This window comes from Oryctolagus cuniculus, chromosome 9 (genome assembly GCF_964237555.1).
Source record: "Oryctolagus cuniculus chromosome 9, mOryCun1.1, whole genome shotgun sequence".
NCBI lineage: Eukaryota > Metazoa > Chordata > Mammalia > Lagomorpha > Leporidae > Oryctolagus > Oryctolagus cuniculus.
In genome coordinates this window covers 31,454,499-31,467,800 of record NC_091440.1, presented here as the reverse complement: position 1 = coordinate 31,467,800, position 13,302 = coordinate 31,454,499, and the positions used below count along the sequence as shown (strand labels likewise).

Below are 13,302 nucleotides of genomic sequence, written 5' to 3'. Positions count from 1 at the left end.
TGTGTCTTAACAAAAGATTTCATTATTCTTGTAACTCATTTAAACGTTACTAGTTCCAGCAGTGTTGTTTTAATGGCAGATATGGTATAAAAGATTAAATCAAAACTCACTACAACCAAATAGATTCCATTTAATACTCCTTTTTAAGAGGTAGTTTCAGATGCATGAATTATTAGTGAATTTTAGTAACATATTACTATTTTCAAGGACATCCTGGTTATTGCCCAATCCTGTGTGCTTAACTTCCTATAAGTTGATTTTTTTAAAATAAATATTCTGAACTTATACATTTAAAAATTTTTTCATTTATATGAAATAATTTTCCTACTTAAATGTTTATAAAATCTATTAAATTTTGGTTAAAAACACAACAAGGAAACAACATTTAAATTGTTAATATTGTATTACAAGTGGATCAAAATATACAATGGAGTAATAGTACTTTCTAAAATAGTTCATGAAATTTCCATTTTAGTGAGGTTTAAATCAGGACCAAAAATATTTGGAATTGTAACTAAGTTACAAACAAATAAACGGCCTACTCGTAGAAATGAAGTCTAACTGGAATTCCTGACTCCGTAGAGAGTCATGCTGCACACGTTTTCTCCTTTAGTTACAGGGTTGTAAGCAGTTTCTGTGTAGGGTTTTGTCTAGACTTATAAAAACTTTCAATAAAGTCATGGAGACATTGAATTGCTTTCCGTCTCGTGGAAAAAACTATAGAATTGAAGTCATGCTTCTTGCTATAAAGCAGTTTCAGAATTTGTGTCCTTTCTTTTAGTGCTTCATCTCAATCAAAGAAAAAAATAGGAACCTTTTGCTGTTAATGATATAGTGGAAGAATTGTCTAGGAAACTTCTATTGAGCAAGGTTTTATCAGCTATGAAAGTAAATGAAGCAATTGTTTCATGATATGAAACCTTGTTGTGGAGCACAGACAGAATTTGGTATGTATTCATCCATTTTGTGGTAATACCTTTATAACTATAGGAAGTAAGTTTTAAATTGCAATAAAGTTGAAAACATGCCAATGAATCTGTCAGTCAAGTCAAGAGGTTGGTCCTCTATAATTTTATTATTCTAACTTTTTCCATTATATATTTTAAACTAACATATTCTTGGGGTTAAGATAAAATGCAGACAATAGAAACATTTAAAGTAAAGTACATATAGAAGAAAGCTATTTTTGTAGCTTAGAAGAGTTTCCTTTTACTTGTTGCATTTAACACTTTTATTTTACTGGAATAGTTATACTATTTATAAAATGCTAAAGTCTTAATAGTTTCCAGGGTAAGTTAGTACACTATTTTTTAAGTGCAGACAAGGATGAAGTTCAGAGTTCAGAAAAGTTTGGCTTTTCTTTCCTCTGTGACTTCTAATCCAACAGTACTGACAATGAGGACACAACAAAATCTAAGGAATAACTTCTTAGGCAGACTGTGCATGAGGACCTAAAAACCTGAAGATCATTTTCAAAGAAGGAAAGATTTCAAATCTGGAGCCGGTGATTTTACAAGTAATTTTCAGGTTAACACTATAGGCTAGTACAGACTCAGAAAACAAGTATTTTCAACTAAAAAAGCAAGTTTTATAGCCACCTATAGGAATTTATATTCCCATACAATTAAGGAACTGATTCAAAGAAGATTTTTCTACACGATATTTATCAACATAAAAAAACCAGAAAGATGGTTATGAGCATAAGAATCACCTATATATAATGGCTTTTAATGTAGATGAACATACGTTAGAAAAATCTTCTTAGGGTTTTAGCATCGATATAATTAAAATATTATTAAAAACAATGGGGGCCGGCACTTTGGCGCAGTGGGTTAACGCCCTGGCCTGAAGCACTGGCATCCCATATGCGCGCTGGTTCAAGACCTGGCTGCTCCACTTCCAATCCAGCTCTCTGCCATGGCCTGGGAAAGCAGTAGAAGATGGCCCAAGTCCTTGGGCCCCTGCACCCATGTGGGAGACCCAGAAGAAGCTCCTGGCTCCTGGCTTCGGATCGACACAGTTCCGGTCATTGCAGCCACCTGGGGAGTGAACCAGCGATGGAAGACCTCTCTCTCTCTCTCTCTCTCTCTGCCTCTCCTCTCTCTGTGTAACTCTGACTCTCAAATAAATAAATAAATCTTAAAAAAAAGAAACAACACTATGAAATATTTAAAAAAAAAATATGGGGCCGATGTGTGGCTTAGTACGCCAACCTCTGCCTGTGGTGCTGTCATCCCATATGGATGCAAGTTTATGTCACGATTGTCCCCCCTTCCTACTTCCTATCGAGTTCTCTGAAAATGACCTGGGAAAGCAATGGAAGATGGCCCAAGTGCTGGGACCCCTACACCCACACAGGAGACCCGGAAGAAGCTTCTGGCTCCTGGCTTCTGATCATCCCAGTTCTGGCCTTTGCAGCCATTTTTGGAGTAAATCAGAGGATGGAAGACCCCTCTGTATGTAACTCTATCTTGAAATAACTAAATAAAATCATTAAATAACTAAAAAGCAAAGGTTAACTTAACAATTTCGTATGACCGATGATGCTGTGCTTTGTATAGATGACAGTTTACAGTTGAATATAATGCTGAGAACTTGTTCCTATGTGGATGTTTTGAATTTGACAACTTAAAGTTGTGTGAAATTGGTATGAGTAAATTCTCATGCAATTTTTTTCTCTCCAAATTTCTTTTGAGTTTGGGAAACATCCTATAATGCTCCAATACCATCTAGATATTTCCTAGCAAAACAAGTAATTTGAGTGTTAAGTTCATTTCTCTACCTTTTTTGTTAGTACCACTTGCCATATACTCAATAATATATGTAAAAAAAACACCCTCAAATGTATGTACTGAAATCTCACAGAAAAGGAGTTCATGGGATAGAAAAATGAAAAAGCAATCAGTGAAACAGGAAGCCCAGAATCTTAAGAGATGTAACATCCTTCCATAGGTCAAGACTCTTGAAAGAAGGAAGACGTGTACAATGACACCAAACTCTACTGAGAAGTTGAGTAATAGAAGAAACAGTAGCCGGTCATTACATTTGTGTAATGGTGGTGACCTGGCGAACTCAAATTCTCATAAGACCCTTTGACCACCAGTGAGTGATTTTTTGGGGGACTTGCTTATCTACCTTTTTCAGTATATCCTTCTTGGCTTCTCAAAAGCACAGGGATTTTTAACCTAAGCTTTTCTTCAAGGTCTAACTTCAGGGTCATCTTTCCAGGCTAACTTGTTCTCAAGGACACCTAACCTCACTCTTTCAGACGGACTCTCTCATTTTATTACTTTCTATGCATCTTTTCACTCACACTGCTGCCCCTCTTCAGTCACCCAGTCCATCCACCTTCATCCCACAGGCCATTATGAAGGTTGTGGCCATTCCTGATCTGTTGTTTGAGCTAGGTACAAGAAATGGAGATTTTTATTCTTCCAAGTGGGTGTTCTCTGACCATGTTGCCTTTAACTATGCATTCTGTAATGAAAATATCTTTTATGTTTTCCTCATTTTTGAATGATGTTATCTAAGAATCCCTTTTATATTACAGCCTTCGTGGGTCTAAGTCTTTGAATGTATTTGGTGATAATGATCATTGAATGGATTCCAGGGAGATTTGAGGAGAGGGAAAAGGTCAGTTAAGGCACACATACACACCTGTGTGCATGAATGCAATGCAAAAACCACAGTTCAGGATTTCAAAAATGTGATTACCTAAATTGTCCCATTTATCTTTTAGTGTAAATATTTGTATGTGTTATTTTTTAAACTTGGAAAATTCGATGAGTAATTTCTAAGAATGAATTTTAAGCAGGGCCTTGTAATGGAAGGCACAGTCTATGGAGTTATATACAAAATTTCACATATTTACCAAATTATGTACAGATTAATGGCAATGATACACACAGATTTTATGACAGATTATGACAGTTGTTCATGAGACCATGGACCTTTTCCCACTGTTTTCATGTGCTGCTTTGACAAGGGCAATATGTATGAATAAAATGACCTCAAGAAGCAGCTAATCAAGTACACCATGAAGTAATTTTTATAGTAATTTAACAGATAATACTTGACTGTCTATGCTGTTGTAACCACTGCTCTATGACCTTAACTATTAGCTTAAATAATTTAATTTAGTTAATTTTCAACTCATTCAAGAATTTGAACAAACATTGCAGAATTTGCACTGGAAAATTTAAGCTGTTAATATCACAATCAAAATATTAACCAATTACTATTTAGTGAGAACGTTAGATGGAAGATTTTTAAAATTCAGACACTGATAGTAATCTTCAACATTCACTCAAAGGGGGATTGTTACTATTTCCTCAAAGTGGCAGAACTGAGCCATCCATGAATATCTGATAAATTCTGTCAGCAAATGGAAGCAAAGAAATTCCATTACACAGCTTACTTCAGAAAATGAAACTGTAGTGTGACTAAACTAAGCAGTCATGAATGCTGAAACCACAGATTAGAAGGATGTTTTGATCGGATGCATTGTATAAAGGTTTGCAAGAACGTGACTCAAAATGAGAACTGCTATCCTTCAAAAGTCAACTCAAACATCATCTCCGTCTGGAAGCTTTTCCTGAGCCTATCTAGATTTAATCTGTTTCTTCCTGGTGAGTTTGTCTTTGGTATGACAACAATTACTTGTATCAATCCCCTATCTCCCACAATGGACTGTCCTATGTTTTAAAGCACTCTCCATTTTACCCAAAGTGTGCCTTAGATAAGGAAAGTAATTAAGTCCTTTATAATTGAAAAAAAATTGAAATTTATTTGGTGTCTGCTGCTACTGTAAATAGGATGAAAAGATTCTTCTAAGAAGTTTCCATTAGTTGAGAAGGACAAATTTTAATGATGTTTTGCAAAGATTTCTGTTTTATATTTAGTGAGCAATAAAATGCTCTATCAATAAAATACTTTATTATTATGTAATAATAATTCTTTATCCGAATATATTTGAAGATACCAATATAAAATGTCGAAAAATTATAAATCAAAATAATGTGGGTTTCATTACAAGACACAAAGCACACTCACTGTTAACAAAAGTATCTCTGTGGATAATACATGCTAGAATCATTTCCCAGGAGAACTCCTAGGGTAACATTTCTTACCTTAGTGATATTATAATGGTCCAGGGTATGACTATCAGCTCTGAAATCTCTGATTCAGAGAAGGGATGCCTTTTTCACTATACAAACCATAAACTAAGGCATCATGTGTGAAGTATAATACAAGAATCACAGTAAACTAATTTATTATGAGTTGTAGCCACATTAACTTTCTTGGATTCTTAATTTCTCTGTTTTTTCTCTAAATAGAAAAGACACTTGTTATGTTTCTAGGATCCCAATATTCCATTGGTTAAAATTAGGCATACAAAATCAGAGCCTGTGATTGGTAAATCACTATCATGTTTTTTTGCATTTTTTGTTAGCTAGTGATTTTGAGAATTTTTTCATATATTTATTGATCATTTGTATTTATTTTTCTGGGTAATGTCTTTCAGCTCCTTTGCATTTCTTATTGGCATTGTTTGTTTTCTGTTTAGTTTCTTATATTATGATATTATGATATCAATCCTTTTCCAAGATGCATAGTCTGTTAGTATTTTCTCCTATTCTGTGGGTGTCACCTCACCATGTTTCCTTTATTGTATAAATGTTTCTAAATTTGGTATAATCTCATTTGTCTATTTTTGCTTTTGTCATCTGTGCTTTTGGGATATTACCCAAAAGCTACATGTCTAAATCAAAATATTGGAGCATTTACCTTAGTTTAATTCTTGTGGTTTGATAGTTTGGGGAGTTTGGGGACTTACATTTAAATCTATGGTCCATTTTGAGCTATTTTTTAAATAGTGTCAGAGGTCAGGGATGCAAGCTTTAGTCCTCTGCACCAACACCATCTACTGAAGAGACTGTCCCTTCTTTAGTACATGTTTTCATTCCTTTGTCAAAGGTAAGTTGGCGCTGGTGTCGCAGCTCACTTGACTAATCCTCTGCCTGCGGCGCCCGCACCTGGGGTTCTAGTCCCTGTTGGGGTGCCGGTTCTCTCCAGGTCCTACTCTAGCCCTGCTCTCTGCTGTGGCCTGGGAAGGCAGTGGAGGATGACCCAAGTCCTTGGGCCCTGCACCCGCGTGGGAGACCAGGAGGAAGCACCCGGCTCCTGGCTGCGGAATGGCTCAATGCGCTGGCTGTGGCGGCCACTTTGGGGGTGAACCAATGAAAAAAGGAAGACTTTTCTCTCTGTCTCTCTCTCTCACTGTCTAACTCTATCTGTCAAAAAAAAGGGGGGGGGTAAGTTGGCTGTAGATGTATGTTTTCATTTCTGAAGTTTCTACTCTATTCCACTGCACTGTGTGTCTACTTTAATGCCAGTTCCATGCTGTTTTGTTTGCAAAAGTTCTATAGTATATCTTGAAAGCTAGCATTATGATGTCTCAAGTTTTGTTCTTTTTGTTCAAGATGACTTTCATCATTTGAGTTCTTTAATGTTTCCATATGAACTTTTGGATTGTCTTTCCTATTTCTGCGAAGAATGTCATTCATATTTGGTTGAAGATGACATGGAATCTGTACATTTCTTTAGGTAACAATATTATTTTTTCCAATACATAAGCACAGGATGTCTTTCCATTTTTCTGTGTGTCTTGTTCGATATCTTTCATAGATGTTTTGTAATTTTCATTGTGCAGGTCTTTCCTATCATTGATTAAATTTATTCCAAGATATTTCTTTTTGCATCTATTATGAATGAGATTGCTCTTATAATTTCTTCCTCATTTAGATCTTAGAAGAAATGCTTTCAATTTTTTGCCTTTAAGTAAATGTTGTCATTGGCCGTTCCATATATAGCCTTTATTATGTTGAGATATATTTCTTCTATACGTAATTTCCTCAAGGTTTTACTATGAATTGGTGTTGTATTTTATCAAATTCTTTCTGTATATATTGACATGGTCATATGATTTTTATCCCTCATTATGTTGATATGATGTATTGATGTTTATATGTTGAGCTATCCCTGAATCCCTGGAATTATTCCACTTGATTATGATGAATGATCTTTTTCATGTGTTGTTAGGTTCAGCTTTCCATTTTTGTTTTTGATAATTATTCTAACTATGTTCATCTGGAACACCGATCTAAAGTTTTCTCTCTATGTTATGTCTGCATCTGATTTTAGAAACATGCTGACCTCATGGAGTGAGTTTGGATGGGTTACCTCCCTTTCTTTCTTTCTTTCTTTCTTTTTTTTTTTTTGAATAGTTTAAGAACAATTAGTGTTAGTTTTTCCTAAAACTGTAATAGAATTCATCAGTGAAGCCATATGATCTTGAGTTTTTCATTGTTTCGTGAGGGTGATTTTTATTAATGATTCAATCTCATTACTCATTATCGGTCTGGGCAGATTTTCTGTGTCTTAACAATTTACTCTTGGAAAGTTATATGTATACAGAAATTTATCTATTTTCACTAGATTTTCAATTTATTGACATAAAATTGTTTACATTAGTCTTTTGTATTTTAATGCTTTCAGTTGTAACATTTCCTTTTTCTTTTCCGATTTGATTTAAATCTTTTTTTTTTTTCTATTTTCTTAGTTTAGCTAAGATTTTATCCATTTTGTTTATCTTTTAAAAAACCAACAGGTCATTTTATCAATCTTTTATACATTTTTTACATTCTATTTTTTATATTTGATTCTGTTTTTATTATTTCTTTCTTTCCACTAACTTTTAAATTGGTTTGTTCTTTGGCTTTGAGATGCATTAGTAGGTTGTTTCTTTTATGCCTTCTTTTTTTTTTTTTTTTGGAGCTGAATCCTTGTTACTAGAAGCTTCACTCTTAGAGCTTTTGCTGTATTCCTTGAGTTTTGATACATTATGTCTCCAGTTTCCTTAGCTGGAAGGAGTTTTTTTCATTTCCCCTTTGACTTTTTTCATTCACTCATAGTTCATTCCAGAAGCTATTGTTCGAGTCTCCATGTATTTGCGAATTTCTTAATTTTTTGTTATTATTTATTTCTAATTTTATTTAACTTAAGTCAGAAAAAATATGATTTCAATTTCTTTGACTTTGTGGGTACTTTTTGTGGCCTAGTATGTGGTCTAGTCTGGAGATTATTCTATGACTTCGCTGGTGAAGTGTATTTCTTGTAGGTAGCCTATTGTTAAGTCTTGTTTTCTAATCCCTACTTCCATTTTGTATCTTTTAATTGGGGTATTTAGTCAATTTACAGTCAAGGTTTATCATTGATAAGTTATTGGTTAATCTTGCCATTTACAAACTCTCTGGAATCATGGCTGACTCATGGCCTGGGTGGTCCTTGGAATCAGCTCTGACTTCTGTAGATTCTGCTTCTCCAATAAATGACCAGTTCTTGAAATAGTAAAATAATAACTCATATCATATATGCAATTCTAAGATGGCTAAATAGGGAAAAGATGTGCTGCTTTTGAACACGTGAAAATAGCAGAAGAAAAGCAGAGGAAGTGCATTCCCCGGTGAGGGTTGGAGAGAAGCTTGCAGCGGAAAATCTACAGAAGGAAGAGGGGCGCCATTCAGAAGCGTGAAGTTGCAGATGTTCAGCAATGAGTGTGGACACCACACATGAACCCTGCAGCCAGCAGCTGGAGGAGACACCATCTTTGGAGACAAAGTGAGAGCAGATTGTGGCAGCCTGTGCCACTAGTGCTGTTGCCTGAGGAGACCTTTGCACACTACACTGTCTTTGGGACAGGGAGACCTAGCAGGGGTCAGGGTACCTTCCTAATCCAGGGAAATAAAAGCATGTTTTTTTCCTCTGCTTCCCTCCACAAGGGCATCTGGCGATTGGCTGGGAGAAGGCGTAACTTTGACACCAGTAGAGGCTGTAGTGGGTCTTGTGTGAACCTGTGACTAGGAGATTTTTACCAGAAAGAAAAAGCCCCATTCCTCACTGACTTTGAGTACAGTTGGGAGGGTTGACAGGGGCCTGGGCACCAATGTAGGACTGTGAGGTACCCCCAGCCTCTCAATATATTGAAGGCTCAGGGGTTCAAACTGCCAAGGCAGAGCATCAACAGGCAGCTGGCTCTGGGAATGTCTCTGCTGTCTCGTGGACAAATTTTCTTATCTTCATTTTTATTGCCTTTTCTCTGTTTCTATTGGGTTCTACACTTTTCGCATGTTTTCATTGATTTGCTTTTGGATATAAGACCCGCTTAAGTATCTTTTGTTAAACTAGTCTGATGGTAAAGGATTCTCTTAACTTTTGTTTGTTTGGAAACACGTATTTGTCCTTCATTCATAAAGATAACTTCACTAGGTCAAGTGTCATGTGTGGTGGTTTCTTTTCAAACTTGGCATGCATCATTACACTTCATCTTAGCCTGTGAGTTCTGATGTTAGTCCGTTGGTGACTCCCTTATAGGTGATCTGATATTTTCTCTTGCAAATTTTACAATTATCTCCTTCTACAGTTCCTTTAAGAGTTTCACTACAGTGTGTCATCATGAGGATCTATTTTGGCCATGTCTCTTGGGAGTCATATGGGCCTCCCTTCTTGGGTATTCATATCTTTCTCCAGACTGGGGTAATTTTCAGTTACTGTAGTTGAATCGGTTTCCTAACCCTCCACTCATCTCTTCACCCTCAGAAATCCCCACAATTTGTGTCTTTGCTCTTGTAATACCATCCCAATTGTATAAGATGGAAATCTTACAACATTGTCCTAATCATTTGCTTAAACCTTTATTTTTTGGTGTGAGATATTTCAAAAGACTAATTTTAGTTCATATATTCATGTTTCTTCTTGACCTAGTCTTTTGCTGAGGTTTTCAACTATAATTTTTATTTGACTGATGGAATCCTTCATTTAGAAGATTTCTGTTTGGTACTTTTTCAACATTTCTATCTATTCACAGATTTTCTCACTGTTTCCCAATTCAACTGTTTGCTTCTATTCTCCCGTAGTTCTTTGACCATTTTGTAATCATTGTCTTAAATTATCTGTCAGGCATTTCATCAATCCTTTCTCCTTTGGAGGCTGTTCTAAAATATTGTGGTGTCCATTTGGAGACATAATATTTCTGCACTTTTGCATACTTCCTGTGTCCCTCTTTTGCTATCTGTGCTTTTGGGGAATTAGTTTTCTCTATCACTTATAATGAGTGATAGTCATGGGAAAAGTACTTTTACTGAAGATGTGCATTAAAATGTCAGATTTTTTGGGCTCCTTTAGCTTTATTTCCAATTGGATGCTATAGTCTCCCTGTATCTCTGTCACCAGACGGGACAGCAATGGAAGTGCAAGCATGGAGTACTCCTCTTAGACCCATCAGACATATTTCTAGTATACATTAAGATACAGAATTTTTGCTGAAAAATTCCTCTGGTGAAACTTGATGCATGACCTGTTTTCTAATAATAGAAGAACTGTGGTTGCAAATTTGTAAGGGTAGGTTGGCAGCTCAGAAATGAATGAAGCACATGTTATTTTTTGAGGTGACAAATCTGTCCTAGATTTCACCAGATATGAGTACAAGAACAGCCATATTTAAAAGAGTAATCCCCAAACTAAATCCCTAATCTGGAAATAAGTCGTTATGGTAACCAGAGACCCATCAGGCACTCCTCAGTATCTGCAGGAAGCAGAGATACATGGACCTAGGTTGATATAGATGTACAATTGGAAATCATTGGGCCTGAGAGATAAGGATTCTATTATGATTTCATAAATATTGTTTTGTCCTCTCTTAGTCTAGTTCTCTCTAATTGAACTGTAGTTGTACTTGTAGCAATGTCTGTCATGCAACCATTAGAAAAGGAGAAGGAAAACAAAGGGGAGAAAAGTGGAGGAAGGAGGTAAAGATGCAATTACGTTGTAACTTTCTGTTAACTATTGATAAACTGGTCATACTATTTCATATATGGATGCAGATGGTGGACATAGAACTGAAATACTAGGGCCATTACTGTGAGAAACCACGAATGTCATGTTTCTCCAGATTGGAAGTGCATCAGTTGTGTGTGGAAGTTCTGATTGCAGTGCTACAGTCCCTCAGCTATCAATACGGTCCCCTCATCATATCCTGCTCCATTGTCTTGTGTTAGTCAGGATGCTAAGCTCAGGTCCTTGCCAGCTTCATTCCACAATCGTAAGAGGAGACATGGGAAATATGGGGAGCGTTATGTGTACTGAAAAGTTAAGGATGGCAAAATTTAAGTCAGATTTAACAATGTCCAGGATTTAGCTAAATAGACATTATTTGGATATTATTAATGTAGTTATTCACTTTTTTTTACCCTCTGCAGCAACTATTGCTACCATAACAACCTCCAGATGACATTTCCTGAGAGACTTGGTGGTCTCAGCAAACACAGATACATCAGTAGAATCTGACATCATGCTCTTCATTAATGATTTAATCTTCAAAACAGCAGCATAATTCATTAAAGGGAAATTTTCTGGGGAATGCTATAAGCAGGATGTTAAGTCAGATACTATGTCAAAAGACCCTATTCTTTCACAGTGGTCCATTTTTGGTATGCACTATTTGTGAGGAAGGAAAAAATTGTGCATGTGTTTAACTGTTCATGTTTCAGTTGAAAATTGTGTTGTAACATTCTGTTATATTCTGTTGATTTAACTGGCTATGTTGTTTCATGTGTACATGTAAAATAATGAAAATATTATTTTTAATATAGGAGATTACTTAAAAAACTGTTTAAAATAGAATTAAAGGTAGGTTTGTCTTGGTGCAAAAACTTTTTGAAATCAATACATACAGTTTAATCATACTACACATTTTTCACAAACATTTTGAAGATCCCTTCTATGTATGTGTCTGTGAAGAAGGATTTTTTAGAAGATTAAAACACTGCTTAGATTATGTCAATGTAGAGTACATGATGTAAATTATGAGACTTGAAACCAAGTACTTAAGAAACAGATTTGTTTGACTTGTGTATCTAAATATTGGAGCAGATTATCTACGTGGTTAAGGTTTGTGACAAAGCTAAGCACAACTTCTAACTTTTCATTCATGATGTTGAAGTGAAGTAGGATAAATAAACAGCTCTGTATTTTATACTATATCTACATGCTATGAATATGTGCATACTGAAGATCTTTTCCATTTAATGGAAACTGCTAATAAATGTAAAATGCAATTGGTGCCACCATGGTTCACATTTACATTTTCTCTTCTTATTTCCAGCCTTTAATCATGTTCATTAAGCATTTGAGAAGAATAGAGAAAGAAAATATTTTTAACCTAATATAGTACAAATATTCTCTTAGAATGCTTTGCATATATTATCTGAATAAATCATCTCATATAACCCTATTGAATACAACCTAATTTTTCAGGTAAAGAGGTTGAAACATAACAATAAGAACACACTTATTAACATCACTAAAACATTTAAGATTGGCAGATAGGAATCAAATATACATGGTGCCCACAATGGTGACCTTTCCTTCTGATACAATCTTAGTTTAAAAATATCTAGCCTCAATTTTTTCCTGATCCTCAGAAATTTCAGAATTGTTTAAAAGAGACTTACCCACAATTGAATCTCCAAGTGTAATTCCCAGGATAGGTCTGGAATAGTAATATGTAAAATCCACTTGTAAGCCCATGGAAAACATTCCAAAATGTCAAAGATCCTAGACTTAAAAACAATGATGATGACATTAATATGGAAAACACATGCGGTAATTAAGGATGTATATACATGTGTGTGTGAAATACAGTGGATTGTTTTATTGGATTGATATACACACTTACCAAAGAATAGAACCATTTGAGACACAGAATGTCAAGATAATTTGTCAGGAACACATGCATTGCTACAACTTATAACAAAAAAAAAAAAAAAACCTGTAAGTTAAGGCACCCATGGGTCACTCAACTCAGCTGGCAGTACACCTGAATACAAAAAAAAAGGATCACTGGACTTAATCTCCAAGCCTGTCATTTATTTCTTTCACACAAAAAGTATGGGACACAGGTGGTCAGAAGTCAAAGATCAGACTCTGCCTGAGTGCTTCATATGACACGACACAAATGTATGGGACCTGCGGTGTGAAATGAAAAAGTCACTAGAATGGGGTGCATTTTAGTGACCTAAGTCAAAGGCCACACTGTTTTTGGTGTTTTACAAATGTTTGACAGATTAAATACCTACCTCCTAGGGACTGCAAATAGGCCATGGAATTAAAACTATTCATGTGCATTAAGGATTTAAGTATTAAAGCATTAAGAATTCTCCATATAAAAATGTAGGTCATATAATA

General features: G+C 35.4%; 1 long non-coding RNA gene across 1 annotated transcript in view; it reads left to right on the top strand.

Moving 5' to 3' along the window:
• LOC127492009 (uncharacterized) overlaps positions 1-12,182 on the top strand; it is a 47,508-nt gene extending 35,326 nt beyond the window's left edge. Inside the window, exon 4 of the long non-coding RNA XR_007920921.2 lies at positions 11,316-12,182. This is a non-coding gene — a long non-coding RNA (uncharacterized lncRNA). The remainder of the gene's footprint in view (positions 1-11,315) is intronic.
• The last annotated feature ends 1,120 nt before the right edge of the window (positions 12,183-13,302 follow it).